Source organism: Melanerpes formicivorus, unplaced genomic scaffold (genome assembly GCF_026170545.1).
Source record: "Melanerpes formicivorus ecotype bairdi unplaced genomic scaffold, bMelFor1.0.p_v2 SCAF_35, whole genome shotgun sequence".
NCBI classification, from domain to species: Eukaryota; Metazoa; Chordata; class Aves; order Piciformes; family Picidae; genus Melanerpes; species Melanerpes formicivorus.
The window spans coordinates 4,526,048-4,541,550 of record NW_027142387.1 but is presented as its reverse complement, the minus strand read 5'-3'; the positions used below and the strand labels follow the sequence as shown (position 1 = coordinate 4,541,550).

At 49.8% G+C, this 15,503-nt stretch overlaps 1 long non-coding RNA gene across 1 annotated transcript in view; it reads right to left on the bottom strand.

The window, feature by feature from the left end:
- Positions 1-773: 773 nt before the first annotated feature.
- The window catches only part of LOC137450380 (uncharacterized), a 29,385-nt gene continuing 14,655 nt past the window's right edge, over positions 774-15,503 (bottom strand). The window contains exon 3 of the long non-coding RNA XR_010989580.1: positions 774-1,509. This is a non-coding gene — a long non-coding RNA (uncharacterized lncRNA). The remainder of the gene's footprint in view (positions 1,510-15,503) is intronic.

Sequence of the window (15,503 nt, the reverse complement as noted above, 5' to 3'; positions counted from 1 at the left end):
TGCTGGGTGACAGCAGCTGAAGATGAGCCAGGGTGTGCCTAGGTGGGAACTCATAGTTTCATAGTTTCATTCAGGGTTGGAAGGGACCACAAGGATCATCTAGTTCCAACCCCCCTGCCATGGGCAGGGACACCCCACACTAGACCAGGCTGGACAGAGCCTCATCCAGCCTGCTCTTAAACACCCCCAGGGACGGGGCCTCGACCACCTCCCTGGACAACCCATTCCAGGGTTTCACCACTCTCATGGTGAAGAACCTCCTCCTCACATCCAGCCTGAATCTCCCCACCTCCAGCTTCATTCCATTCCCCCTAGTCCTATCACTACCTGAGATCCTGAGAAGTCCTTCCCCAGCCTTCCTGTAGGCCCCCTTCAGATACTGGAAGGCGACAATTAGGTCACCTCGGAGCCTTCTCTTCTGCAGACTGTACAGCCCCAACTCCTTCAGTCTGTCCTCATAGGAGAGGTGCTCCAGCCCTCTGATCATCCTCGTGGCCCTTCTCTGGACACGTTCCAGCACCTCCACATCCCTCTTGTAATAGGGGCTCCAGAACTGGACACAGTACTCCAGGTGGGGTCTCACCAGGGCTGAGTAGAGGGGGAGGATCACCTCCCTCGACCTGCTAGCCACACTTCTCCTGATGCAGCCCAGGATCTGATTGGCTTTGCGGGCTGCAAGTGCACACTGAGAGCTCATGTTGAGCTTTTTGTCCACCAGCACCCCCAAGTCTCTCTCCTCAGGGCTATCCTCCAGCCAGTCACTGCCTAACTCTGTGAAGTTCCACCTCAACATGAGAAAAATTAGAGGGTGCTGGAGCCCTGGAGCAGGCTGCCCAGAGATGTGGTGGAGTCTCCTTCTCTGGAGACTTTCAAGACCCATCTGGATGTGTGCCTGCCCTGGGTGACCCTGCTCTGGTATGGGGTGGCCTTGATGATCTCCAGAGGTCCCTTCCAACTCCTGCCATGCTGGGATTCTGTGATTCTCTGTCAGGGCATTTTTCCAGCACAAAGCTTACAGAGATGAGGTTGGTTCCTTATGCCAAAGGACATCCAGTGTCCTCCAGCCCATCTCATTGTGTTTCACTCCTCGTCTATGACTGTGGTTCTCATTTGTATCATCTTCCTGTGTGGCCTCTCCTGTGCTTCCTTACACGGCCATTAGCCCAGGCCTGCCAAGCTGGGCTCTGCTGGATGGCTGCTGCCAATGGAGTTGAGAATTTTCTGTCATCCAGTGGTGCTTTGGCTCTGGAAATCAGAATATGGATTGGGGAAAAACACCTAAAATCATGATCTGATTGATTATTTTTAGTTTGTTGTGCTGCTGCAGCAGGGGAAGCAGCTGGCAAAGGCACGATCACTGCTGAGCCAGAACAATGAAGAAGGATTCTTTGTGTGCAGACTTCCCCACAGACCCTGTCTTTGACGCCAGCTTAAAATGCTCCCAGTCACTGATGCATGGAAAATGTTCAGGATACAGCAGACAGCTCAAAAAACACCAGAACCAATCACCTGGGAAACAAGAAAAACAGAGAAGTGGAGTCAGAGGAGAATTCCAGCTATTCAGCAAACACCTCCCACCTGCAGGCCTGTGCTGGCAGCCTGCAGCAGGGTCTGCAAACCTTTCTTAGGGCTCCAATCTTTTCAGTTTTATTTCTTTTTAATGTAAGGGGCAGAATTGGTTCCTCTCATATTCTCTGTGTGATTACTCTGCAATGATAAAGCTCCAGCCCCCACCCTAGGTTATTCAATCATGGAATCACAGAATGGTTTGGGTTGGAAGGGACCTCATAGATCATCCAGCTCCAACCTCCTGCCATGGGCAGGGACACCTCCCACCAGCCCAGCTTGCTCAAGGCCTCATCCAACCTGGCCTACAACACCTGCAGGGAGGGAGCATCCACAGCCTTGGATCCAGTGGGGGGGACATCCACAACCTTGTTCCAGTGTCTCCCCACCCTCACTGTCAAGAATTTCTTCCTCATCTCCAGTCTCAATCTCCCCTCTTTCATCTCAAAGCCATCACCCCTCATCCTGTCACTGCAAGCCCTTGTCAGAAGTCCCTCCCCAGCTTTCTTGAGGGCCTCAGCCCATGGATCCAGGTTGTCCAGGTCCCTTTGTAGAGCCTTCCTACCCTCCAGCAGATAAACACTGCTTCCCACCACACTAACCTCCAGGACAGAATGACAGAATGGTTTTGTTTGGAAGGGACCTTAAAGACCATCTAGTCTCCTGATATTGGCCAGAGAAAGGTCCTTGGGATCATTATAGAACCTTCCCTTACCTGAAGAATAATGAAACTCACTGCTGGCTCTGGGACAAGAGGGACTGAAATGTCATCTCAGCCCTGGGGGTGGCAAGGTTGTTTGGGGTGACTTTCTGTGTTTGTTACCAGACAGAAGAGAGCAGAATGTGGCCTCAGAGAGTGACTGGTGTGCAGCAACATGGCCATGTATGATCAGAGCTTTAAATCATCAGCTCCACTCCTCTGATTCTGGTATTTTGGGGGCAGTGGAGAGATCAGAAGTGCTCAGCCTATCTGATAATTAGACCCCTGAGACAGTCATTTGTTTTCAATTTCCCAGAAGGGAGGCACCTAAAGTCATGGCTTTAGTGGAAAACATCACTTGAAATGTCTAACAACTGTGTTATTTACCTCAAAATGTGTATTCCAACCCCAACAGCCATTACCCCCTCCTTAACACCAGTAGAACTGATGATGACAATGACGATGACAATGATTACTCTCCAGTGCTGCTTTTGGAAGGGAATTGCTCAGGGTTAAAGGAGGTACCCTTTGAATTGCTGTGTGTCCAGCCAGATGGCTTAGAAGGTCCAGTTGGAAAGTGTGTATTTTAAACAGTACCAGATGCCTGTGGGGCAAACACAAAGCTGAAATCCAGATGCCACCCAGATAAAGCACATGGACTGGGTCCAGTCCTGTTCAACATCCTCATCAACCACCTGGGGGAGGGAACAGAGCAGACCCTCAGCAAATTTGCTGATGGTACAAAACTAGTAGCAGTGGTTGATGCCCCATCAGGCTGTGCTGCCATCCTGACAGACCTGGACAGGCTGAAGAGCTGGGCAGAGAGTAACCTTGTGAAGTTCCACAATGGCAAGAGTAAGGTCCAGAACCTAGGGAGGAACAACTGCATGCACCAGTTCAGGTTGGAAGCTGACCTGCTGGAGAGCAGCTCTGGGAAAAGGACTTGGGAGTCCAGATGGACAAAAATTTCATCATGAGCCAGCAACATGTTCCTGTGCCAAGAAGGCCAATGGTGTGCTGGGGATGCAACAAGAAGACTGTGGCCAGCAGGTCAAGGGAGATTTTCCTGCCCCTCTACTCTGCCCTGATGAGACCATATCTGGAGTATTGTGTCCAATTCTGGGCTCCCCAGTTCAAAAGGGATAGGGAACTGCATGAAAACATTCAGCAAAGGGCTACAAAGCTGCTGAGGGGCCTGGAACAGCTCTGTGATGGGGAAAGGCTGAGAGAATTGGGGCTGTTTAGTCTGGGGAAGAGCAGCCTGAGGGGGATCTCATCAATGCTGATCAATAGTTCAAGGGTGGGTGGCAGGAGGATGGGAGCAGGCTTTGTTCAGTGGTGCCCAGGGACAGGACAAGGGGTGAGGGGCACAAACTGGACCATCAGAAGTTCATCTGAACATGAGGAGGAACTTCTGTAATTTAAGGGTGCTGGAGACCTGGAGCAGGCTGCCTAGAGTGGTGGTGGGGTCTCCATCTGTGGACATACCACCTGGATGTGTTCCTGTGTGACCCTGCTTGAGCAGGGGGTGTTGGACTCAATGATCTCCAGAGGTCCCTTCCAACCTCTATCATCCTGTGATTCAGTGGCAGAGGTTCACCCACACTCTACTGGATTTCAGTAGGTTTTGTTTGTGGACCCCTTAGTGACTGACTCAGGGAGGTGGAAGCCCCGTGCAAGATGGCAGATGGGGTTGCTATGGAGGATCTACAAGCTTGGTTTCCACACTCGCCTTTCGCAGCCAGTTTCAAAGTTCTCTGCAGAGTGAGACCATCACTGATAAAAAGCTTCCTTCTCCCTGCCTTTAGTGCTCCCTGCACAAAGCCCAGCAGTTTACCTTCCAAACCTCCTCTTCAGTTTCCCTGCTGCCCCAAATGGGTGCAGCTGTAGGGATGTGCTTTTACCCTCAGTCATCTGAGGGTTACCCCCGTTCCTTTTGCTCTTTAGCTCCCACATTTCTGTGTCAGTAGATATTTGATTTGCTTCCTCCCCCTCTCCCCAGACACTGTCCTCTCAGACAATGTCTGAGCTCAGCTGTCTCAGCTGTGCAAAAGTTGCTGTAAATTATTTGGTAGTCTCTCAGGTTGTTTTTTTCCCCCAGGCTTATGGTGTGGCACCATCCTATCAGCTTGCTGTCTAACCTGAAAACAGCCCTTTTTTTTGCATGTGGGAAGCATTCCATGTGTGGATCAGATAGATTTACTGCCTTTTCACTTGATAGTTATTTTGGAATAACAGCCACCACTGGGAATCTGGATTGTGTGCTGTGTGGCATCCAGATCTGTCTTCATTCTCTCATCTCTGAAAGTCTGAACCTTGCTCAGCATGCTGAAGACCTATCTATCTGCTGCAGATATCCCTTAAGAGAGGGAGTCAGAGCTGAGAATTGAGAAGGCAGAATTGAACCAGGAACAGCAGCCTTAGAAGCACAGAACTGTTGAGGTTGGAAAAGACCTTAGAGATCACCAAGTCCAATCAGTCACCTAGAGCTCACAGTTCCACCGTTGCTGCTAAGCCTCTGCCACTAAACCAGTGTCCCTCAGCACCTCATCCAGGGGTCTTTTAAATACCTCCAGGGATGGGGAGTCCACCACCTCCCTGGGTAGCCTGGGACAGTGCCTGAGAACCCTTTCTGGGAAGAAATTGTTCCTAATGTCCACCTTAAACCTCCCCTGGTGTAACTTGAGGCTATTCTTGTCCTGTCCCTTGTTCCAAGAAGAGCTCAAGCCCCACCTAGCTCCAGCCTCCTTTCAGGGAGCTGTAGCGAGCAATGAGGTCTCCCCTCAGCCTACTCTTCTCCAGGCTAAACACCCCCAGGTGCCTCAGCTGCTCCTCACCAGCCCTGTTCTCCAGACCCTTCCTCAGCTTCCTTGCCCTTCTCTGGACCTATTCCAGCTTAATGTCCTTCTTGGAGTGCGGACCCCAAAACTGAACCCAGTTCTCAAGGTGTAGCCTCCCTGGTGCTGAGTCCTGGGGACAATCTCTGCTCTGCTCCTGCTGGCCACACCATTGCTGATCCAGGCCAGGATGCTGGTGGTACCTGGGCACACCCTGGCTCATCTTCAGCTGCTGGCACCCAGCACCCCCAGGTCTTTCTCTCCTGGGCAGTTTGCAGCCACTCTTCCTCCAGCCTAGAGCCTTCATGGGGTTGTTGTGACCCAAGTACAGGACCCAGCACTTGGCCTTATTGAATCTCATCCCATTGGCCAGCCCATGGATGCAGCCTGGCCAGGTCCCTCTGCAGAGCCTGCTTACCACAATGACAAGGGTTTTCTCCACACCATTCAGACCAAGCACATTTTTGATGGTAGAACATGCTTTACAGAATTCCTACAACTACCTCTTGTTATTCCTCTAAGAGAAGTTCTTACAAAATCCCCCTGGTTTTGAGTAGCCAAAACACCAAAATCCCAACTGTAATCATTAAATTCTTATTTTCATTTTAACTAACCTCATCTCTGTTCACTCTGGAAGTAAGCCTGCAGTACCTTCCCTGGAGTGACCGGAGTGTCTAACCCAGAAGAAAACCACAGCAAGATCTGAACCTAAGCCCTGTGCCTGCCAGTGCAGAGGGAATGGTCTCTGTGGTACAGATCTCCCACAGCTTTCTGTGCTGGGTGCAGGTCAATAGTTCACATCTTGTGTTCCTCAGCTATTCCCTCCAGAATCTGATACCTCTCAGTCTGTCTTCTGGAGAAGGAAAAGGCTCCAACCTTGAGTGTGAAATCCCTTGTGCAGAATTGCAATCAGAGAGCAACTGATGCTGGCCTGCACCCTGCCTGGCACAGACCTGCTCTTGAGATCATTCAGCAGCTGAGGAGAGCTGGATTGCTCCATCTGACCTTCATAGTAGTATCATAGTATCAGTCAGGGTTGGAAGGGACCACAAGGATCATCTAGTTCCAACCCCCCTGCCATGGGCAGGGACACCCCACACTAGATCAGGCTGGCCAGAGCCTCTGCTGTGCCAGAAGGACAGCAGGGCTTGTTTGGAATTCCACTGTCAAGCTCTTCTTTCACATTGCTACAACATCTAAGCCTATTTTCAAACTGAACATGTCTTAAACACTGTCCCACTTCATTTATTGTAGTCCTGGACTTTTCAGTGTGTTAATGAAGGCAAACTTGCCAGCAAGCATTCAGTGACTGGCAGGTGATTGCCAGCTACCTGCTGGAGGAACCTGGTGGCTTCAGCACTAGGCAGTCTGTCCCCCAAGGCTACAAAAAGCTGTTTGTTTCCTTTCCTTAAAGGAAAACTACTTGATAGAGTTGAAGAGATTCGATACAGCATCTCTGAAACTCTGACAGTTCAATTCTGCCACTCTGCTCTGCTGAGATCTCACCTCAGCTCCTGTGTCCAGCTCTGGGGCACCCACATGGACCTGTCGGAGTGGGTCCAAAGGAGGCTACAAAGATGATCAGAGGGCTGGAGTACCTCTGTTATTGGGACAGGCTGAGAGAGTTGGGATTGTTCAGCCTGGAGAAGAGAAGGCTCCAGGGAGACCTTAGAGCAGCCTTCAAGATTTGAAAGGGACTCCAGGAGAGCTGAAGAGGGACTTTTGACAAAGGAGTAACAGGATGAGGGGCAATGGCTTCAAACTGGAAGAAGCTGGATTGAGAGGAAACATCAGGAGGAAATTCTTCCCATAAGGGTGGTGAGGCCCTGAAACAGCTTGGCCTGAAGTTGCAGCAAGGGAAGTTTAGGTTGGCTATCAGGAAAAATTCCTTTCCTGAAAGCATGATCAAACATTGGAACAGGCTGCCCAGGGAGGTGGTGGAGTCACCATCCCTGGAGGTGTTCAAGAAACATGTGACCATGACTCTTTGGGACATGGTTTAATGGCTATGGTGGTGTTGTGTTGACAGTTGGATATGATCTTGGAAGGCTTTCCCAACCTTAATGACTCTGATTCTATGAGGCTGCGGTCAGCCTGCCTAACTAAGGCAGAAGCTAAGTAGCTCTTTGTCTTTCTAATTCCATTTTACAGAGCCAGTTTACAACCTAAACAGAAGACTGGAGAGCAAGAAAGAAAGACAAACATCAAGAACCTCACCACCACTCCAGAGGTACCAACATCAATGAGACACTTCAGGTTGCATTTCTGTCCACGATGGATCCCTTGCCACTTCTCCTGCCTTCTTTCTGCTTTATCTTTTGGGAATGTAACTTTAAGAATAGTGTGAAGTATGATTCCCTCTTCCCCAGCTAGGATCAGGTTTCTTCTCCCCACAGCCTGCTGGAAACCTACCTGAGTTTACATTCCAAGAGCATTCCTTCATTAGTACATTCCTGCAGCCCCACCGGCTTCCTGCTCTTTGTCACCAGTTGAGGCAGCTACAGTGTTTCTTCAGAGAATCACAGAATAGTTTGGGTTGGAAAAGCCCTCTAAGATCAACCAGCAACCCAACACCACCATGGCCACTAAACCATGGCCCCACATCCCATGTCTTTCACGCTGTGTTATTTCCACATCTGGCTGAACACATGAAGTAGGAAAGCTGCTCACATCTTAATGTCAAAGGTAAACTCAGCTCCTCTGAGTTTCAGAATGTCTCAGGGTGGATATTCTTTTATCAGAACCAGCTCATCCATCCCTAATTTGAAGAGCAAGGTTGTTTTTGATCTGGCTTCAGATATTCTCAAAGTATTTGGATCTGGGGGATTGGTGTGGGACCATCCCTGAGCTCTAATGCCCCTGTCTCACCTCTTAGCTGCCTCCTACATGATTCTTCTTTCCGGCTTCCCTCCCCCTCCATTGCTCTTGCAAGATTAAAGCTTTTATTTTTTTATTATTATTATCATAAACATAATTCCTCTAAGAGATAAGAAGCTCCCCAGTGTATCTTTATTAATCCTACTTCTGATAACATTTTGAAAGCAGAGGGGGGAAAAGACTTCTAAAGATCATGAGAAGGCAGCTGCAGATCAGCACAATGGGGCCAGGATTTCCTACACTGAGTCTGTTTACAAAGAGGTGTGAGATGAAACTTGTCTTGCACATGAAGCTCTTCACTGATGTTCAAGAAGCCACATTGCTGAGACTTCAACTTCCCTTCCAGCATGGCCAGTAGCAAAATCTTGCTGTGCCTAGCAGTAGTTTGTCCTCCGTGTGGAGCCTAGCCCACACAAAGCTATTTGTGGCATCAAGGTCCTGTTGTTGAAGCATGAGTGGAGCTTGTGGATTCAGAAAGGGAAGAGAGGTTTTACTTGAAGGATGGGAAACTCCGGGGCACCCATCAGTAAGCCAGAATATGTGCTGGTGTTTGCTGGGTTTTCATGGAATCATCGACTGGTTTGAGTTGAAAGGGACCTTTAAGGATCATCGTGTCCAACCTCCTGCTAGAGCAGGGCCACCCAGAGTGAAAACATGGGAAAAAAATCTTCATTTGGAGGCTGGCAGAGCCCTGGAACAGGCTGCTCAGAGAGGTTGTGGAGTCTCCTCTGGATTCATTCCAAAACCCACTTGGATGTGTTCCTGTGGGATTTAGTCTGGGTGATCCTGCACTAGCAGAGGGGTTGGACTGGATGATGTCCAGGGGCCCCTTCCAACTGCCCCCCTCCTCCCCCCCCCAATTCTGTCCTTCCTTCAGGAGAATGAGAAGAAAGTAAACAGACCCAAATCGACTGTTGTTATTTGTTCCAGTGAGGATCCCTGGTCTGGGAAAACCAAGTAAGTCAGAGAAGGAAAATTTGAGGAATGCCATTTTTCTGGAATAGATCTTAGGAAACTGAGGAAAAACTGATCTGAAATCCTTTTGAGAGCAAAGTGAAGATCTTCTCAAGCGGGCATCATCTCAATGCTCAATATTTAAAGGACAGGGGACAAGAAGATAAGGCCAGACTCTTTCCAGTGGTGCCCAGAGACAGGACAAAGGGGAATGGGCACAAACTACAACACAGGAAGTTCCATCTGAACATGAAGCAAAACTTCTTTTCTTTGCAGGTGACAGAGCCCTGGAGCAGGCTGCCCAGAGAGCTTGTGGCCTCCTTCTGTGGAGAGATTCTAAACCCACCTGGAGGCAATCCTGGACAGGCTGCTGTGGGTGACCCTGCTTTAGCAGAGGGGTTGGACTGAATGATCTCTACAGGTCCCTCCAACCCCTGCCATTCTCTGACTCTCTGAAGGAAATATTTGTTCTGTACCCAGCTGCCCATGCTGAGAAGCCCCACTGTGGTGGAGTATCTTCCAGTGAATCACCCTACTCTATATTCCATTTTTTTCCTTAAAACTGTGAACATAACCATCTGCTCAAAATGGGAGGATCACCTTTAGATACACACACAGATAAAAAACCTTTTCATTATTAAAGCACTGGGAAAATGAAATCAGAGGTGAGATGAACACTGATAACGCCTGGGCTGATTGTGTGGGGCAAAACACTCTCTAATATGCACCAGAAGCAAAGATTATGGAGAGCAGAAATATTGAGATCTAAATTAATCCTGCTCATTGACTGATGATGTGCCCTGATCCTGGGGGAATATGCCTAATTTATTACTTCTGAAATTAGCTGGATTCCTTCAGGATGAGCAACTCCCCAATTCATTTTCTACCTGTGAGGGGAAAGGCACCGCTGCGGATGGATGGGGGTGAGCTTGGGTTTTGGAAAGCATCAGACAAACAGAATCCACATTCCAGCAGTGACTTGGCTTAGGTTGTTTGCTTTCCCATACTGCAAGGAAGAAAGAAGATCCTGGAGCACACTGTAAGAAACAAAAGCTGGAAATATGATGCATGGCTTTGGTTTTGAGCAGACAGCTGCAGTCCTCTGAGCGCTCCTCCATTCCTGAAGCCACAGGAGAGCACCCACAGGGTGAACTGGAAGTGTGGGGCTGGTATGAGAAGGGGGAATCTGCTCCCCACTGCCCCTGTGCTCAGCACTGGGGAGGCCACACCTTGAGTCCTGAATTTTGGGGCCTTTACTCTAAGAAGGACATTGAGGGGCTGGAGCAGGTCCAGAGAAGAACAAGGAAGCTGGGGAAGGGTCTGGAGAACAGGGCTGGTGAGGAGTAGCTGAGGGACCTGGGGGTGTTTAGTGTGGAGAAGTGGAGGCCAAAGGGAGACCTCATTGATCTCTACAGCTCCCTGAAAGGAGACTGGAGCCAGGTGGGGGTTGGTCTCTTTTCCCTAGGAACAAGGGACAGGAGGAGAGGAAATGGCTTCTGGTTACACCAGGGGATATTTAGATTGGAGATGAGAAAAAAATTTCCTTGCTGCAGGAGTGGTTGGGGATTGGAACAGGCTGCCCAGGTAGGTGGTGGAGTCACCATCCCTGGAGGTGTCTCCCAAGAGGCAGAGATGTGGTGCTGAGGGCCAGAGGTTAGCTCCAGCCTTTGCAGAGTTAGAGAATGTTTGGACTGGGTGATCCTGAAGGGCTTTTCAACAAAACATTCCTTTGGATTTCCTGCACAGAGTCCTTCTGTCTTTGACCTATTTAAAATTAAATGTCCCTAGAATCTCAGAATGCTTTGGTTGGAAGGAATCTCAAAGATCATCCAGTTCCAACCCCTTGCCATGGGCAGGGACACCTCCCACTAGCCCAGCTTGCTCAAGGCCTCATCCAACCTGGCCTTGAACACCTGCAGGGAAGGGACATCCACAACCTCCCTGGGCAACCTGTTCCAGTGTCTCCCCACCCTCACTGTCAAGAATTTCTTCCTCACCTCCAGCCTAGATGTTCCCAAATAAACCTTCAAAGATAAAATCTGCTGTTGACCACATCCAAACTTCATACAAGATGCTGTATTAAAGACTCACTGCTAGGGTATTTAGGCATCACAAAGTGCTTACAATAAAAGCTGCTGAGGTTTTGGGGTCAGGGATCCCTGACATTCTTGCTTTGACAAATGCTCTCTGCAGCACCCACATACCCTAAGCTGTGGTTAAAATTAAACGGCTCTGATTAAATCAACTACTTGAACTTGCCCTTTCAGGTCAGAAACAATCAAAGAGAGGTGTCCCCAGTGTCCACAGCAAGGAGTTAGCAAGAGAGTGGGAGAAACCACGAAAATGATTAAGGGAGTGGAACATCTTCCCTACGAGGAGAGACTGAGGGAGCTGGAGGTCTTCAGCTTGGAGGAGACTAAGGGGTGGCCTCATTAATGTTTATAAATAAGTAAAGGATGAGTGCCAAGAGGATGGAGTCAGGCTCTGCTTGGTGATGCCCAATGACAGGACAAGGGGCAATGGGTAGAAGCTGAGGCATAGGATGTTCCATGGAAACAGGAGGAAGAATTTTTTCACTGTGAGGGTGACAGAACACTGGAACAGGCTGCCCAGGGGGGTTGTGGAGTCTCCCTCTCTGGAGATATTCAAGACCTGCCTGGATGAGTTCCTGCGTGGCCTGGTATAGGTGATCCTGCTTTGGAAGGGGGGCTGGACTAGATGATCTCTCAAGGTCCCTTCCAGCCCCTAACATTCTGTGATTCTGTGAAACCAGGGGGGCTGTGAAAATCCCCTCCCTGGAAGTGTTCAGGGCCAGGCTGGATGGAGCTTTGAGCAAGCTGGTTGAGTGGGAGATCCCTTGCAATCCAAACCATTCTATGGCTCTGTGATTCTCTGAACAATAAAGACTGCTGAGCAGCAGAACGCCTGGTTCTCAGCCCCATCCAAGTGTTCATACAAAGCTTTCTTCTGCTCTGCAGCTTTGTGGTCTTTCTCACCCATTATTGTAAGCACTGCCAACAAACCAGAGCTTGCACAACAGCTTTTCCCACACTCATCTCTACCACTCTGGTTCAGAGAACCTCACTCAATTTCACAGCTCAGCTGTGCCACGGAGCTGTGTTTTTACCACCCCCAAGGCAATGTCAAGATTTTCCCAGAGATTAAAACGGGCAGCAGCTCCGTGTTTACTGGAGACCAAGGCTGCAGAGCACAGCAGGAGGGAGCCTCATCCTTGCAGAAGGAACACGCTCTCCTTCCACAGCAGCCTGCCTGGCCCACCTCCTGTCCTGGTGGACTCTCAGAGTGCAAAGGCACTTCTGTTAAAGATAATGACATTAAATGGACCTGATGAGATTTAGCACGTTTACCAGAAGTCTTTCATGTCTCGCTGTAGGAGGTGGATATTCAAACCCCAGTCCTCCCTCAACCTGAAAGCATTCATAATCCCCTTCTCCTTGGCCCATCTACAGCCTCATTACAGCAGCTCTTTATCTCTCACCTATTTTCTCTTAGGCCCTTATGCAGGGAAGAATCCCTACAGAGGAAAAAAAGCTTAAGCACTTGATTAACTTTAAATACACTGAAGCCAGTGCTCAAAGTTAAGCAGGTGCTTCATACTCTCCTCAGTCAGGACATTACAGCCATGGGGTTTGGGCTCTGCAGTGCTCCAGAGAAACAATGTTCTGGTGCTGGAGAGCTGGGAAAAGGAGAACCTCATGGAGTTCAACAAGGGCAAGTGGAAGGTCCTGCAGCTGGGGATGAACAACCCCTGCACCAGTACAGCTGAGCAGTGATCTGCTAGAGAGCAGCTCTGTGGAGAAGGATCTGGGAGTGCTGGTGGACAAGAAGCTCACCATGGGCCAGCAATGTGCCCTTGTGGCCAAGAAGGGATGCACTGAGAAGAGTGTGGCCCTGGTGATGCCACACCTGCAGTACTGTGTCCAGTTCTGGGCTCCTGAGTTCAAAAGGGACAGGGAACACTGCAGAGGGTCAAATGGAGGGTCAGAAGTATGCTGAGGGGACTGAAGCATTGCTCTCAGGAGGAGAGGCTGAGAGTCCTGGGGCTGTTGAGGCTGGAGAAGAGCAGCCCCAGAGGGGATCTGATCAATAACTTTCAATATCTAAAGGGTGGGGGCCAAGAGAATGGGACCAGGTTCTTTTTAGTGGTGCCCAGTGACAGGACAAGGAGCAACAGGTACAAACTTGAACCCAGGAGGTTTCACTTGAACTTAAAGATCTGCAGATTGCTCTGATGCTGTAGATCAAGCTTCCATCCATGCAATGGTAGCCAACCTTGCTGGCCAAGACCTGAAGAGTGCCCTGTTGTGTACCTGGTGATGCACTCCAGAGTCTCAGGTGCTTCCTGCATTCAGAGCTGGTTTTCAGTGTAGGCTGTAGGAAGGACTTCAGGCACATTTCATGCATTCAAAAGGCAGCTGGATATTAGCAAGGGCAAATTCACCAGCTCAGCTGTCAACATTCAGGAAGGTCTCTGGGGTTTGATTTGGGACAGCAGTTGAGTATTTACCAAACACATGTAACCTGCAGTAGGAATGGACTAGAATCATATCTCCACCATCACCAACATTATTTCACAGCATCAGCCTAGGTTTTCCAGATAGAAGCTGGCATCACTCTCAGTAAGTTTGCAGATGACACTATATTGGGTGGCAGTGTTGATCTGCTTGAGGGTAGGAAAGCTCTGCAAAGGGATCTGGCTAGGCTGGATCCATAGGCTGAGGTCAGTTGTATGAGGTTCAGCAAGGCCAAGGGCTGATCCTGCACTTGGGTCACTATAACCCCATGAAGGCTCCAAGCTGGGGCAGAGGGGCTGCATACTGCCTAGCACAGGAAGGCCTGGGTGTGCTGGGTGACAGCAGCTGCAGATGAGTCAGGGTGTGCTCAGATGGCCAAGAAGGCCACCAGCATCCTGGCCTGGATCAGCAATGGTGTGGCCAGCAGGAGCAGGGCAGGGATTGTCCTCCTGCACTCAGCTCTGGGGAGGCCACATCTGGAGTGCTGGGTTCAGTTTTGGGGTCCTCACTCCCAGAAGGACATTGAGGGGCTGGAGCAGGTCCAGAGAAGGGCAGAGAAGCTGAAGTAAGGGTCTGGAGAACAGGGCTGGTGAAGAGCAGCTGAGGGACGTGGGGTTAAACAAACCTCCTTGGAGAAGCAGAGGCTGAGGTGAAATCTGGCTCTCTACAGCTCCCTAAAGGGAAGTTGCAGTGAAGTGGGGGTTGGTCTCTTCTCCTTACATCAGGTGATAGAAGGAGAGGAAATGGCCTGAAGTTGTGCCAGGGGAGGGTTAGGTTGGAGATGAGGAAAAATTTTTTTGCTGCAAGAGTGGTCAGAGATTGGCACAGGCTGCCTAAGGAGGTGGTGGACTCCCCATCCCTGCAGGTGTTCCAGAAATGTGTGGCCATGGCACTTGAGGCCATGGTTTAGGGGTCATGGTGGTGGTGTGTTGATGATTGGACTCGATGACCTCCAAGCCAAAGGAGTCTCTAAACCTATGTCTCTAAGCTCAGCCTGGATGAAAGCTGAGGAGCAGAGCACACGGCATAGGAAGTGCAGCTCCTGCTCTCCCTGCCTGGGCACAGCACATGCATCTTTTACAGCCAGAAGCAGTTAACAGCCACAGAATGAGCACATGCAGAGCTGGCAGATATGCCCCACTGAATGAATCAGTTTATATATTTTAATCCTTCTTAACCAGCTTTAGCCTCCAAAGAGTTTCTCATTTCTTCTTCTTTTCCATGATTTAGCAGCCAGCAATCTTACAGCCCTACTGTGCTTAGAAGGGGGCTCCAATTTTTTCTTTCTAACAAGGTTTCCAGCAGATTTGGAATGTCAGACAAGTATTCTATTTGCACATTAACTTGCACATTAACATAGCCACAGCTGAATTATTCTTCTTGAGAGCCATAAAGGCAAGAGAGCCATCACTGCCTGCTCTGTGCAGTGCAGCGCCATTCCTGGGCAAGATCGAGCAGACACTTCTGAAGGCCAGAAGTATTGTGGGGTGCAACAAGAAGCATGTGGCCAGCAGGTCAAGGGAGTTTCTCCTGACTGCCCTGGTGAGGCCACATCTGCAGTGCTGTGTCCAGTTCTGGGCTCACCAGTTCAAGAGGGACAAGGAACTGCTGAAAGAGTCCAGCAGAAAGCCACTAAGATGATGAGGCAACTGGAACATCTACTTGATGAGGAAAGGCTGAGAGCCCTGGGGCTTTTTAGCCTGGAGAAGAGCAACCTGAGAGAGGAATATTCACTGCTGATCAATAGCTAAAGGGTGGAGGTCATCAGGACAGGGCTGGACTCTTTTCAGTGATGTCCAGTGGTAGGACATGGAGCAGTGGACACAAACTGGAACCCAGGAAGCTCCACCTAAGCATGAGGCTGGCAGAGCCGTCAAGCAGGCTGCCCAGAAGAGATGGTGACATCTCTACCTCTGGAGTCATTCCAAACCCACTTGGGTTTGTTGTTGTGTGGTTCACTCTGGGTGACCCTGCTCTAGCAGGGCAGTTAGAGTCAATGATCTTCAGAGGTCCGTTCCAGCCCCCACCATTCTG